The sequence below is a fragment of the Sapajus apella genome, unplaced genomic scaffold (assembly GCF_009761245.1).
Source record: "Sapajus apella isolate SASKATOON/1434 unplaced genomic scaffold, GSC_monkey_1.0 scaffold8, whole genome shotgun sequence".
Classification (NCBI taxonomy): domain Eukaryota; kingdom Metazoa; phylum Chordata; class Mammalia; order Primates; family Cebidae; genus Sapajus; species Sapajus apella.
The window spans coordinates 44,080,096-44,095,633 of record NW_022436948.1 but is presented as its reverse complement, the minus strand read 5'-3'; the positions used below and the strand labels follow the sequence as shown (position 1 = coordinate 44,095,633).

At 38.9% G+C, this 15,538-nt stretch overlaps 1 pseudogene; it reads left to right on the top strand.

Annotated features, from left to right (window-relative positions):
- Positions 1 to 14,568: 14,568 nt before the first annotated feature.
- LOC116550653 lies at positions 14,569 to 15,243 on the top strand (annotated as a pseudogene).
- Positions 15,244 to 15,538: the final 295 nt, after the last annotated feature.

Here is a 15,538-nt window from a genome sequence, read left to right as displayed (position 1 = left end):
GAAGATTGATTATCAGTTACCATAAACATATTTCTAAGCCAAGAATAGAAGAAGTAATTTTTGATACAGTAATCTTTGTCTTTTGCTTTTTGAAGAACTTAACAATTACCATGGATTACAGGCTAATTACTGAAAGCATTTATTGCTAAATTTTAGTTAAGATTTCATTCAAATAGTAAATATGTAAGTACATTTTCTCTTTGTTGTTTTATTTGAAGAACACTTTACTAATTCTCTTTAAATAATGTGTTTTCTAAATAAAATTTTTCATAACAATTTATGTTTTAGTTTTTACCCTGTTACTTTTAATGTTTACTAGATGGAAACATGCAAAAAAAAAAGAAGAAAAAAAAAAAAAAAACCCTCACAGTTTACTGCATGTGAGAAGAAATAGGGAATTAAGCCTGAAGGAAAAAAAAAAAAACAATAAACTTTTACCTATGTAAGAATAATGAATCAGGTAGCTCACTTATTTGCCATTTCTACAAGAAATCTTAATAGAAAATGTTATTGCCTAAATGAAGTTCACCAAGCCTTGATAGAATCGTTCATTCTAACTTTCAGTATTTCTAGGAGTCATTATTCCCACCATGGTCACCCTAACATATAAATTCCTTTTAAGGAATATAGATGCTCATTAAAAACAGTCTGATTGCTCTCTTTTTTAATCCATGAGTCTTATGCCAAATAATTATATTTTTTAAAAGTAACATATAAGTTTCATGACAGTATATTTTATATCGAAGCAAAATAATAACTAAATAAAATTTAAAAGTCTAAACCTGGGATACAACAAATTATACTTAGATAATTTTTTTAAAGAGCAGACTATTAATTTGACATAAAAATTAACATTAAGCTTGATAAAGCCTGAGGCATTGCTGAAAAGTGTTTTCACATTTCAGTTTAGATTAACACCTTCACAGTGAGAATCAATTTAAGTTTTCTTACTTCCTTTGTTAAAATTTTTGTAAAGGGAAGAACATAAGATTTTTATAACCTTTTGAAACTTTGCTCATCAAAAAAAAATTAAACTGTACATTTTCATCTGTGGTGATATTTTTAAATGACTGAAAATGAATATTTTGACTTCAAAAGCCATATAACACCTTGCCAGTATTGCTGAATGTGAGAGGCTATTTCAAGGAATCTAAAGGAAACACAATATTAAAAACTCAAAATTTAATTATTTGTTATACCTTTTTCAGGGTAGTTTCAGCAGTGATAATCTGGAGTTATTTTTTTTACTACATGTACTTTATTTTATTCTGTTTATAATAATAGTTTAACATTTTTTTGTAATCAGAAGGAAATAGGCCATGATCCATTTTAGTTACACATTAATGCCAATATTTACTTTATTAACATAAGAAGAGCTTTTGAAAATAGGTTTATCAACTGAGGTACAAGGAAATATATATGCTCACTCTTTCACCCACAAGTCTTGTTCATGTGTATGAACATGTATGCCCCATATCACTTTGTAATATGAAAACCTGTAAGCAGAACATAATAATTTGACAAATACAGAATCTCAACAACATAGAAGTGGGAATACAAGAGACTTAGAAACATACATATCCCATCCCTTAAGCTAAACTAAGAGTGAGAATTATGCTCCAAAAAGTTAGATGAATAGCACAATTCACAAAATTCAAAACTCGTAGAAAGATCTAAAAATTCTAAACTTTAGGACAACAAGTGAGTTATTGGGTAGACATCCATGTTTGTGAAGAGCTAGAATATCAGGTAGGGAATTCACAGGGTTTTAGGGTCACAGCCTAATTCTGCAGATTGTATTAATTAAGGAAGATTGCAATCAAATCCAATCAAAGATTACATAAGCAGCTCACCAAAATGTAACTGGAGTGCAAATTAAATGTATTCAGGCATAAATACAAACTTATATTACAAACTTATGTAAATATATACTGATATAGTTGTTGCTATGTCAGTATATATTTGATATACTATATACCAAATATATATATATATATATATACACTATATGTATATATAGTTGATCTCATCTTGTTGCTCCTATAATCCCGATGTGTTAGGGAAGGTACCTGGTGGGAGATAACTGATTCATTGGAGTGGGTCTTTCCCATGCTGTTCTTGTGATAGTGAATAAGTCTCATGAGATCTGATGGTTTTAGAATTGGAGTTTCCCTACACAAGCTCTCTCTCGTTTTGCCTGTTGCCATCCATGCAAGATGTGACTTGCTCCTCCCTACCTTTCGCCATGATTTTGAGACCTCTGCAGCCATGTAGAACTGTAAGTCCATTAAGCCTCTTTCTTTTGTAAATTTCCCAGTCTCATGTTTATCTTTATCAGCATGTGAAAAGTAAATTGGTTCCAGTAGAGTTGGGTGCTGCTGAAAAGATACCTGCAAATGTGGCAGTAATGTTAGAACTGGATAACAGGCAGAGGCCGAAAGGGGATGGAGGGCACAGAAGGAGACAGGAAAATGTGGGCAAGTTAGGAATTCCCTAGAGATTTGTTGAACGGCTTTGACTAAAATGCTTATAATGATATGGACAATGAAATCCAGGCTGAGGTGGTCTCAGATGGAGATGAGGGATTTGTTGGAACTGGAGCAAAGGTTATTCTTGCTATGTATTAACAAAGAGACTGGCATCATTTTACCTCTGCCCAGGAAATCTGTGGAAGTTTGAACTTGAGAGAGACGATTTAAGGTATCTGGCAGAATAAATCTCTAAGTGGCAAAGCATTCAAAATATGTCTTGGGTGCTCTTAAAGTAATTCCTTTTTATGAGGGAAGCAGAGCATAAAAGTTCAGAAAATTTGCAGCCTGATGATGCAAAAGAAAAGGAAACCACATTTTCTGAGGAGAAATTCTTTTTTAGTTGTGTCTTGGCCAGGTTTTGGTATCAGGATGATGTTGGTCTCTTTTTTGTATTGTTTGGAATAGTTTCAAACTAGCTGCAGAAATTTGCATAAATAATGAGGAGCTGAAAGTTAATCCCTAAGACAGTGGGGAAAATGTCACCAGGGCATGTCAGAGGTCTTCACTGCAGCCCTTCCCATAACAGGCCCAGAGGTCTAGGAGAAAAAAATGGACTCATGGGGTGAGCCCAGGGTGCCTCAGCTGTGTGCAATCTAGAGACTTGGGACCCTGTGTCCCAACCATTTCAGCAATGACTAAAAGGGGCCAATTGGCAGCTTGGGACATTTCTTGAAAGGGTGGAAGTCACAAGCCTTGGCATCTTCCACATGGTGTTGAGTCTGTGGGTGCACAGAAGTCAAGAATTGAGGTTTGGGAACCTCCACCTACATTTCAGAAGGTGTATGGAAATGCCTGGATGTGCAGGCAGAAGTTTGCTGCAAAGGCAGAGCTCTCATGGAGAACCCCTGCCAGGACAGTGTGCAAGGGAAATATGGGGTCAGAGCCCCCACACAGGGGTCCTACTGGGCACCACCTGGTGGAGCTGTGAGAAGAGAGGCACCATCCTTCAGAACTCAGAATGATAGATCCACTGACAGCTTGCACTATGCATCTGGAAGAGCCACAGACATTCAATGCCAGCCCATGAAGGCAGCCAGGAGGGTGGCTGAACCTTACAAAAACACAGGCGCAGAGCTGCCCAAGACCATGGGAACCCACCTCTTGCATCAGCACGACCTGAATGTAAGATGTGGATTGAAAGGAGATCCTTTTGGAGATTTAAGATTTGACTCTGCCACTGGATTTCAGACTTGCATGGGGGCTGTAACCCCTTTGTTTCTCCCATTTTCTCCCATTTATGGCTGTATTTACCCGATGCCTGCACCCCCACTGTATCTAGGAGGTAACTAAATGGCTTTGGATTTTATAGGCTCATAGGAAGAAGAAACTTGCCTTGTTTCAGTTAAGAGTTTGGACTGTGGATTTTTGAGTTAATGCTGAAATGAGTTAAGACTTTGGGGAACTGTCAGGAAGGCATGATTGGGTTCAAAATGGGAAGACATGAGATTTGGGAGGGGCCAGAGGTAGAATCATATGGTTTGGCTCTGTGTCCAGACCCAATTGGCATCTTGTAGCTCCCATAATTGCCATGTGTTGTGGGAGGGAGCCAGTGGGGGATAATTAAGTCATGCAGGAGGGTCTTTCCCATGCTGTTCTCATGACAGTGAATAAGTCTCAAGAGATCTGATGATTTTAATAATGGGAGTTTCCCTTCAAAGCACTCTCTCTTTTTGCCTTCTGTCATCCATGTGATGTGACTTGCTCCTCTTTGCCTTCCACCATGATTATGAAGCCTCTCCAGCCATGTGGAACTGTAAGTCCATTGAACCTCTTTCTTTTGTAAATTGCCCAGTCTTGGGTTTGTCTTTATCATCGGTGTGAAAATGGACTAAAACACATCAATACATAAGTTAATGAGTAAATTTGAAAAAAAGAATCAGCAAGGTAACCGGAAATCATGAAGTAGCACAGAGCAGAGGGTCAATAAATGTATTCCTCAAATTTACCACCATTGCGCCTCTCATAATACTGTGAAACTCCAATATAAAATATTTGTGACTTACAGTGTTAGGTGAAATAATGGCCTGCCAAACACATCCTCCTCCTAATTACCAGAACCTGTGCATATGTTATGCTAGACAAAAGACAATTGAGGTTGCAGATGGAATTAACTAACCTTGACATAGGAGATTTTTTTGTTGTTGTGGTTATCTGGGGATCCCTATTGAAATTAGAAGGGTCCTTGTAAAGAGAGAGGAAAAATAGTCTGTCACAGTCACACGATATGAAAAATATTTATCAGCTATTGGTGAGTTTGAAGATGCAAAGGCTTCCCAATCCAAGCCATGTGGGCATCCCATAGAAATCTGAAAGTCAAGAAAGCCTATTTATCCCTAGTGCTTCCAGAAAGGAACATAGCCTTTACCTTGATTTTAGCCTATTTCTGATCAATGAGCCTTGGGATATAAAATTAGAATAACAAGTCCAGGAAAGACTGCATCTTTCTAAAAAACAAAACCAAAAAAGAAAGATGGACAAGAGAAACACCAGTTTTGTTTAGCAGAATATGGTCCTCTCTATATGAGTGTCTGGAAAAAAAAACTGAAGGTAGAGAAACAGAAACGTGAACCAACTGTACTGATGAGTTTCTTTTTTTGAAGAATAATTGTGTGTTCTTACTACATTTTGACTTCAATATATTGCTTGTGGCCACTGAAAACAATCCAACTAACAAACTGCCAAATACGTGACTGGCAGTATATATATGTGGCATATATATATCGTGTTAATTCATTTATCTGAAATTCCAGTCTGACATATATCCAAAAATAAATGTTGATGTTAATAAAAATTAATGTTCATCTGCCATTGCTTTATTTTAATGTTACTTCTGACCCCTGATTTTCATGAGCAGTTTATATGTTTTTAATCTTCTCTCTTAAAACCTTGCAAAGGGATTCCAATGAATCATAGATTCAATGTTCTTCTTTGGAAATTGGAATATTAACTAATCTGGGTGAAATCCTGCCCCAAAGATTCTCCAAAGGTTTCTGTATTTTGTTACCTAATTTACAAAATTTTCTAAGCTCCTATAATATTATTTGATGAACAAACATACCTGAACTAATTTGGACTATATAAGAGCCATGTTAAATATCTTTACCTATTAAATGGGTTTCATAAAAGGAAATTGGCACATGAACATAATGAGAATGTTGATAAGAATCTACACATTTTTGAGTAGTTGTGTAAGATTTTCATTTGAAGATTTTATTTTAAGCATCATTTGCTGACAGGTTTTGCTATTTTCTATGGGTTTAAGGAATACATTATCCTCTTTAGTAGAGAATTTTCTCTTCCTTCCTTGGAGGATCTGGCAGTGAAATTAATCAAGGTCTGATAGAGGAGAAAAATGTTCCCAATTACACCATTCCAAATGAAATTAGAAATGATGCATACTAGACTGCCACTTTAAATATGGATTCTTATCATTGCCAAGTTTATTCTTAGAATCACTGTAGAGCTCAAGCCAAACTATCTTATTGTGCAATAATATAGGCATCAGTCTCCAAATCTAGTTACACTCAGCCGACAGGTAGTTATTTAGGGACACCATCCATAGGGAGTGATTGGAGTCCCATCTGTTTAAGGACTGGCTGCCAGTGATAGCAAAAGATAGGGAAGATCCATCATTCTAAATGGGGGATCAATGGCTCAGGGTATACTGTGAAAATGCAAGTCCAGAGAGTGTGATTTTGTATTGGGAAAAAGTCCGAATGTTATTGACTCTATCTAAGTCATGTAGAATTGGATTTAGAGACACAGTTCTTATACTGTGAGTGCTCCATGTAACATGTTAAAGTCATTCAAACAGCAGTTAGACAAGGCACTTCAAGTCAGTACCTATCATTAAAAAGAATAAAAGTATGTCCATTTAACCACCCTCAAAGAAAAAGTAAAATGTCAATGTTGTGTGACTCCCAAATCTCTCCTCTAGTCTCTTTAGAGGTGAAACACGCACGTGAGCATTTAATACTAAAACACAACTTTCTCCCAGCAAGCAGATGGCTTGTCTACTTGAAAAGGGTGTAGTTCAGTCAATCATTAAATAATAGACTCTCAGGAGGAGGTCAAGACATTACCTAGTAAAATCTTTTCAAATTAAATGTGACCTAAAGAAGCTAAGTGACTGTTTCCACAATTAAACAAACAAAAGTCTGTTGGAGGACTAGGGTATAAGCTAGTACTAAATCTTGCATAATTTAGCATTTTGTTTTCCTTTTACAATATGATGACATCTCAATGAGCTATTTATCAAGTGCTTATATATTTGGAAATACATAATCATTATGCATCAAACAAAAACAAGGTAATAAAATATAATAATCCACTTGTGGAGAATACATTGAGTCCACACCCAATATCCATCCCTCCTCTTGCTGTACTACATAAACTGAAGACTAAAAATTCAATTCCTCAGACTCTCTTGCATCTCTCGTTTGATACGTTTTTAAAGCTCAGCCCACTAAATGAACTCCCGTGTTTTGGAAATTGAAGGTAAAGAAAATATTGCACTTTTGCAAGGAGTATTATAGAAGCCTGTGATTTTTCTTCATTCCTATTGCCAATGTCTTTGAATCCATCCACGGATATTGGGATGCAGGCTTTGATTTTGCGTGAATCTAACAGGTACAGTACAATTTGTAGTCAATATATGTGGTAGGGTCTTTATCATTCCCAGTTTATAACTGAAGCGTTCCTGTGATTGACAAGTGCTATGACTTCCCATTCCCCTTGATCATATCAAAGTTAGCAGCTTCTCCAGCCTTCCACTTTAGTGGCATATTTTTATATATCATTTCCAGAAGCCCAATCAATGGAAAGTATGTTCTTCTTATCTTCTTTCAATGTAGTAAGCACTTTTCCTTTACTAAATCTATTTTTCTTTCTCTACCTGATTTTTTTTTAAAAAACGTATAATGAACCATGACTAATGTACACCTGTTTGGTGTGGGCTATGTTTACTAAATATTCAAACAAAGGGAGTGTGAATTAAGACTTGAATATTGAAAGGTTTCTTAGAGGAAATAGAGCTAAGGTTAGCTTTAAAACTGTCTAAGATTTTGATAGCCCAAAAGATAAGAAAATAAGAACTCAGATATGAGAGACTGCCTGAATTTATGATATTAAGAATGAACTTGCATATATCTACTTTTTTAGTATGTTTTGAATGCCCATGATAGGCCAAGTAGTAAGAATATGATGGATTTGAATCACTGTAGATTTGGCTTGAATACAGTGAAGATTATGTTTGGGGAAAATACTGAATACACTATTGAATTTAAAGGGGGGAATTAAAATAGAAGAAGCCTTTAAAAAGTGGAAGCTGTTGAAGGAAATTGTCTTTGAAGAATTTGGAAAAGCGAGTGACACGATAAAAGCGGTGTTTAAAGCATAACATGGGCAGTAATATATAAGACAGTAGAGGAGCTGGACTAGAGGAATATTAAGATTAATGATGCTGGAAAGGGAGGCATAAATACAAGAGCAGGGTCTTTTAGGGAGGGATGATGTGTATAAGCATAGAGACTCGTTTTAGTGAGCAGTTAACTCTAGAAGATAGACATTAATAAAGGTTTTCATATAAGGCTATAAAGAAGATGACACCATTGGTATAATAAAAACTGCATGGAGCTTATATGATATAGGACTTCTCAGAAATGAGAGGCATTCTCATTTGCAGTCTGTGGGCTGTAGCCGGGTGGAAAGCTATAGTAATTGGAACCCAATGAAATAGAAGTAGGTTTAAGAGGGTTATCTGGGGAGTCCACTAAGAAAACGATAAAGGACATAGGAGAGAATAAAGCTAGACTCTAAATTTCATGTAGACCAAGTCTACCTATGGGATTCTATAGTCCAGGGTATAATTGAGAAAAGAAATGTAGATACTGTTTAAGCAATGTGTGTAAATATGACAACACCAGACAAACTGGAAAATAAATAAATAATAAATAAATGATAATAAATGATAATGTCAATATTTCTAAACCAACTCTAGGTTTCATATGAATGCAAATAATCCTGAAGAATGGCACATACATGATTCTCTAGTTTGTTTTCTTTTTCCTCTAAAGTCTCAGGGTTCAAGAGAACTTGCTCTAAGACAGCAGCCCAGATATCCTGAAGAGGCAGTTGCTTCCCTATGAGAGGGGACAGAGTACACTCCCTAACGGGAAAATTGATCTCTCTCTGCTGCATCCAGTTAGCCTTCCAGTAGAGGCATCTTTCTTGGGCAGATATTTATTTCACAAGTTCAAGAGTTATCTTGCCCTCATCCTCGCTCTGCCCACATCAGAGATGGGACCTGAACAGGTGGGCCTGAAGAGTGCTTTGCTGGATGAGGGAGGAGGCTCTTCCTTCTCAAAGCCTGGCTGGGTACATCTTAAAGGAACGTTGCCAAGCGTGGTCATTCCTGCCAGCATCCCAGTGTTGATAGAGGGAACTGCAGTGGTACATCTGCGGTATGAAAGGGAGCAGGAGCTGAATTAGGAGAAGGGAACAATAAGAAAGGGACTTTTACAGGCTACAGTATCAGGCTTCCTACTGGGAGGAACGGGAATTAAGCTAATCCTGGTCCTACCTCTCCTATAAGCAGAAAGCAGCTCTTTCAGTATTTTCTTCACAAAAAAGGAAGACCTGCTTTTCATCTTCATACCAAACCCATTTGTTTTGAGCATAGAAAATGCTCTGTTGACTCTCTCCCCTTCAACATTATTCATTTTGGTAGTGACTAAGTTTTTTCTGTTTCTTACAGAGATGTTTGCAGACACAAAAGAAGCTATCAAGAAGCTAGAAATCTATGCTAGGCAGAAGACAGGAGCCTGGAAGTTGGGAATCTCACCTTAATGCCATCTTAAGGCAGCAATGTGAGCTGAGCTTGAGAACGTTTGTCCCAGAAAGTAACTAATGCTGTGCTGGGTTCCCATTTCTACAGAAGGAAGGAGCTGCATCGAGCTGTTGCCATCAATTGCAAACTATTCACCTACTGCCCACTACCCACACAAACACTCACTCCACTGTGGGCAATTCTTTTGGGGGCTTGAGGGACAGACCAGGCCTTGAGGGAAGAGGAGTTTCTTAAGCAGAAGAAGAGCTTAGACAGTGGGTTATGGTGGAAATGGCTTCTACCATACTGAGTTTGACTTGTCACTGGTTTAGGAACGGCAGGGGAAATCAAGGACTCAGAATTTCCCCCACTCACTTCCATCCTTAGGGTAGTGGAAGTTGTGTCCCAGGAAACGATTTCCTTGAAATGAGGCTGGAGCCGTAAGCCCTCTCTGGTGTCTCAGGAGTACCTGAGCAGTGACAACTGGAGTGTGACGAAGACATAATTGACACGTTTTGCCAAACCTCTTCCTGGACAGAGGCCTGGGGTCATAGGTTAGTTGTGGGCATTACACTCAGGAAGATCTTGCTTGCCCCATGCTAAGAATTTTAGGACTTACACATAACACAAGCTGCTTGATGTGGGAGAAAAACAGACAGATGGGTGCTATTCATGTCTAGTTATTAGCCTGATTTTTGGATAAGTCAATGAAGCTAACAAAGGTTGAGAAGCTTTTCTATTTGTTTAACAAATTAGTAAATGAGCCGAGATTTGAACCTTTTTAGAAATTAGGCCTGATACATCTGATTAATTTTCTAAACACCGCATGTTCTCACTCATAGGCGGGTGTTGAACAATGAGAACACATGGACACAGGGAGGGGAGCACTACACACTGGGGTCAGTTGGGGGGAAATAGGGGAGGGACGGTGGGGGGTGGGAAGCTGGGGAGAGATAGCAAGGGGAGAAATGCCAGATGTAGGTGATGGGGAGGAAGGCAGCAAATCACACTGCCACGTGTGTTCCTATGCAACAATTTTGCATGTTCTTCACATGTACCCCAAAACCTAAAATGCAATAAAATAAATAAATGGGGAAAAAAAAATTTTCTCAACAAAAACATACTGCGAATCTCTGCAGGTCAGACACTAAAATAATAGTAAACAAAATTAGCTCATATTGTCAGAAGTTTATAATCGAATGGAGAATACAGATGATAGAAAAGAAAACAAACCAGAAAGAGTCTATTGTATATAGAAGCAAGTAAAATCGTGGTAAGAAAAGTACCATATTATAATGTAAACAGAGGCTGCTGTGGGTGCTGTGTTTGGCACTGTGCATCTATTTCCGCCTTCCTCTGGTGTACTTTCTGTTCTACAGAGGCTAGGAAACTTGCAGGCAGAGATTTGGATGCAAATTGAATTAAGTTAGATGATCCAAAATGAGACATTAAAGGCAGAAGTGAGACATTTGAAGCTTATTGCTGCTTTTAAACATGGTTGTAGGGTTGATTTCTTTTTTCTTCTTTATAATTCCACCTTAGACACTTGCTTTGTGGAACTTCAGGGGCTGTGGCAGTTAGTAAGTTGAGCCCAACGTTGCCATAATTGTAAGTTTTTGAAGTTAGCCATTCCAGGAATGGCCTCCTGATTCTCCTTCACCCTGATTAAGACAGAGGCAGATACTCCCTCAGCTGGCAGCCACCTGGGCCTGCTCTGGAGCCATTACTGGTTGTCTACCTGAGTGACTGCCTACTCTTTGTAATTGATAACAAGTACTAATTTAAATTGCTTTTTATTCGGAAAAACCTTTCTCAAGAAATAACTCATGTTGGTAAGTGAAGGCCGAGTCATTAAGCTAATGACTGGGTAATAGAACCTTTCAGGCAGAAGGCATAGCATGGGCAAAACTGTGACACTGGAAAGCATTGATATCGCTCCTGATATCAATCCTGAGAAGAAAAATAAACTTTTTTAAAAATAGTATCAACCTTAATTAAATCTAGGATCTGTTAGTAAGGGTTTCATTGCAAAAATTGTTCTAGTGATACATTTTTTCTAAAGTACTGAAAATAATCCAGGCTGACTGGTCTGTGGAAGGAACGAGGAAGGGTACTGGGGACTCTTGGTAGATGATGCTGTAGAAGTAATCAGAGTGTTTATTATGTACAGAGGAACAATTTGAAATTTCTCTAAACGTAAGAGAGATTGATGGAAGACAGCAGATAAGAAGAGTAATGAACATGTTTGTCTAGAAAAAAACTTCTCAAACTGATTTTAAGGACAATATTAAGAAGAAGCACGAACAGGTACAAGGAATGAAATTAGAATACTATTGTGATAGTCTAGGCAAAAGTTGATGACATTATAGACTAGGGTGACTGTAAATAGAAAGAATGAGATAAATTGGCAGATATAAGATACCGCTGGCCGGGTGCGGTGGCTCAAGCCTGTAATCCTAGCACTTTGGGAGGCCGAGGCGGGTGGATCACGAGATCAAGAGATCGAGACCATCCTGGTCAACACGGTGAAACCCCGTCTCTACTAAAAATACAAAAAATTAGCTGGGCATGGTGGCGCGTGCCTGTAATCCCAGCTACTCAGGAGGCTGAGGCGGGAGAATTGCCTGAACCCAGGAGGCGGAGGTTGCGGTGAGCCGAGATCGCGCCATTGCACTCCAGCCTGGGTAACAAGAGCGAAACTCCGTCCCCCCCCCCACCCCAAAAAAAAAAGATACTGCTAAGCCAAAGAACTTCATAGATACCTAGCAGAACAAGAAAGTAGGATTTTAAACATTTCTTATTTGGAAATAAGAAGTATTGTCATACCTGAATCTGAACCTTCAAGCATTTGATGTGTATTTGCTAAAAACAGATGAGCACATTTAAAAAAATTCCTTCAATTAAATTTTTAGCTTTTAATTCTATTTTTAGAATTGAAGCATTATCATCTATCCTGAGAATAAAAATTAACTTATTTTTAAAATATTATCACCCTTAATTAAATCTAGGATCCATTGGTAAGGTCTTCATTGCAAAAATGGTTCTATTGGTGATAATTTACTGTTTCCCAAAGTACTATTCTTTTGTCAAAGATTACCTTTTGTGCAACTAGCACATTATGAGCCTTTCTCATCATGCTTACTCGGTCACACGGATGCACACAATTACAAAGGCAGGGGTGTATGGGAAAGGCAGTGTGAACTATCTCATGAGACCAGATCTTCAGTGCATAAAAGTTCGGGCCATAATTAAATAGTTGCTATAAAACTGTAACTCAGAGAATAAAATGTTTATGGTGCCTCTTTCTTTTCAGTGTAAAAATGACTATAACTACAGACATTGTAAAATAACGCCAAGAGCTTTGAATGGGAAGTGAAGACTAATCTCTAGCTCTTTCCCTAATGTTATCCAAGAAGTTCTCCTTTAATATTTGTGAAGCTGAATTTCTTCAATTGTAAAATGATGTGCTTGAGCCAAATTTATTAAACACTAATATATTTATCGATAAAAGATTTAGCCCTCAGAGTAAGCACTAAAAGAGTTTCCATGGAGTAACTATAAAATGCAATTATAGAGGATGCTTCAATTACATGATATTCACAGGAAAAATAATTGGTATCAATTAAGTCATTGTCATCGATATTTCTTTTCTTTTTTTTTTTTTTTTGTCTTTTTGTTTTTTTCCTTTTTGTGGAGAACGGGGTCTCGCTATATTGCCCAGGCAGGTCTCGAACTCCTGGGCTCAAGCTATCCTCCCGCCTCTGCCTCCCTAAGAACTGGGATTACAGGCGTGAGCCACAGCGCTCGGCCTGTCATCGATATTTTCAATTGTTTTGTGTAAACTTTTCTTTATATATTTTGAGAATTTATTATAATATTAACTGCCTACACACATAAAATAAACACTTCAATCTAGGAAATTGAAATCACTATTCAATTGCCTCCTTTTTATCTGAAAATGTTTGGGCTGATAGGTCAACCAAGCTTATACTAATATATGTTTATGTTTCTTTTTGACAATCCTCTTTTTTTAAAACTGCATCTTTTTCACTTTCTTTTCAACATTACTGTAACTACATGTTTTAGATATAGCTCATGTAAAAACACATTGTTGGATTTTTTAAAAATCTCATTGCAAAACAATTGTCTTTTGATTGGATCTTTTTATCTATGTATATTCAATATAATTAGTGATATACAGGTTGAGTAACCCTTATCTGAAATGCTTATGAACGGAAGTGTTTCAGGTTCGGTATTCTTTAGAATTTTAGAATATTTACATTATACTTACCAGCTGAGCATCAGAAATCTGAAACCCTGTCTCTACTAAAAGTGCAAAAGATGAGCCAGGTGTGGTCATGCATGCCTGTAATCCCAACTACTTGGGAGGCTGAGGCAGGAGAATTGCTTGAAGCCAGGAGGCAGAGGTTGTAGTGAGCAGAGATCACACCACTGCACTCCAGCCTGGGCGACAGAGCAAGACTCCATCTCAAAAAAAAAAAAAAAAAAAAAAAAAAAAAAAACCTAAAATGTGAAATTCGTCATGTTGACACTCATAAAAGTTTCATATTTTAGTATAAGTTGGATTTTGAATTTTTGGATTTTGGAAGCTCAATCCGTATTTGAAAGTGTATCTATCATACATTTCTGTGCATTTGATTTACTTCTAATATCTGTGTTTCTTTTCTTGTTTTCTTTTGTGTTTGTTATTTAAGTTTATCATTTCATCTTTCATCAATTTATTGTAATCAACCCTCTTTTTTGGTATATCCAAACTTTTCTTATTCTTTTCATGGTTAATTTAGAAATTAAAATTTGCATTCTTAATTTTTTAAATTCTTAAGCTAATTATGGTATTTTTTTTTCTCCCTTGTAAGAAATTTTAAGCACATTAACTAAATTTAGCCCATCTTGTATTATATGACATTTAATTTAATTATTTCTTTTTTTTTTTAATAGCTAAACTATAACACAAATCATGGACTCCTCCTAGAAACAAGTAATGTGACAAGCCTCTGAAGTGACTTCCACTTTCTTGTTCAAATATGTCTTATTAAGGCATTCAGAGAACTTGCTGTATCTTGTTCAGCAATTTTATATGAAAGAAAGAAAGCAAGCAATCATTGTGCGATAGCTCTTCCGTCTCACGTTTCTCCTGCTGCCCCGGTCCTGCGTTGGCTGTGAGGGAGATCGTGCTCACCCAAACCAGACATGCGGGAACAGATCGGGGCAAGGTTCTGGGAGGTGATCTCTGATGAACATGGCATCGGCTCCGCCGGCGCCCACCACGCGACAGTGGCCTGCAGCTGAGCGCATCAGTGTGTACCACAGCGAGGCCAGCGGTGGCAGGTGCGTGGCGCGCGCCGTGCTCGTGGGTCTGGGGCCGGGCACCATGGACTCCGTGCGCTCAGGGCCCTTCGGGCAGGTCTTCAGGCCACTTCATCTTTGGTCAGTGTGGGGCCGGGAACAACTGGGCCAAGGGGTGCCACACAGAAGGCGCGGAGCTGACGGAGCCGGCGGTGGACGTCGTGAGAACGGAGGCTGATAGCTGTGATTGCCTGCAGGGTTTCCAGGTGACGCTCCCCGGGTGGGGGACTGGGTCTGGGGTGGGCACTTCCTCATGGGCGGAATTCGGGAGGAGTACGCAGACAGGACCGTAAACGTTCAGCGTCCTGCCCTCGCCCAGGGTGTCGGACGCCGTGGTGGGCCCTGCAATGCCGCCCTCTCCGTCCAGCAGCTCATAGGAAATGCAGACGAGACGTTCTGCACTGACAACCTCTGCTCCAGGACCTTAAAACTGACCACGCCACCTACGGCGACCGGAATCACCTGGTGTCTGCCACCATGAGCGCGGCCACCGCGTGCCTGCGCTTCCCGGCCAGCTGAATGCCGCCTGCGGAGGTGGCCCGCGGGGGCCGGCCAGCCGGGGCAGCAGCAGAGCCGGGCCCTGGCCGTGGCTGAGCCCACCCAGCAAGTCTTCCATGCCAAGAACATGATGGTCGCCTGTGACCCCGTCACGGCCGCTACCTCACCGGGCTGCCGTTCTCAGAGGTGGCGGGGCCGTGAGGGAGGGGGATGAGCACGTGCTCAGCATTCGCAATAGGAACAGCAGCTACTTTGCTGAGTGGCTCCCGCACAACGTGAAAGCAGCCGTCCGTGACATCCCACCCCGGGGATGTCA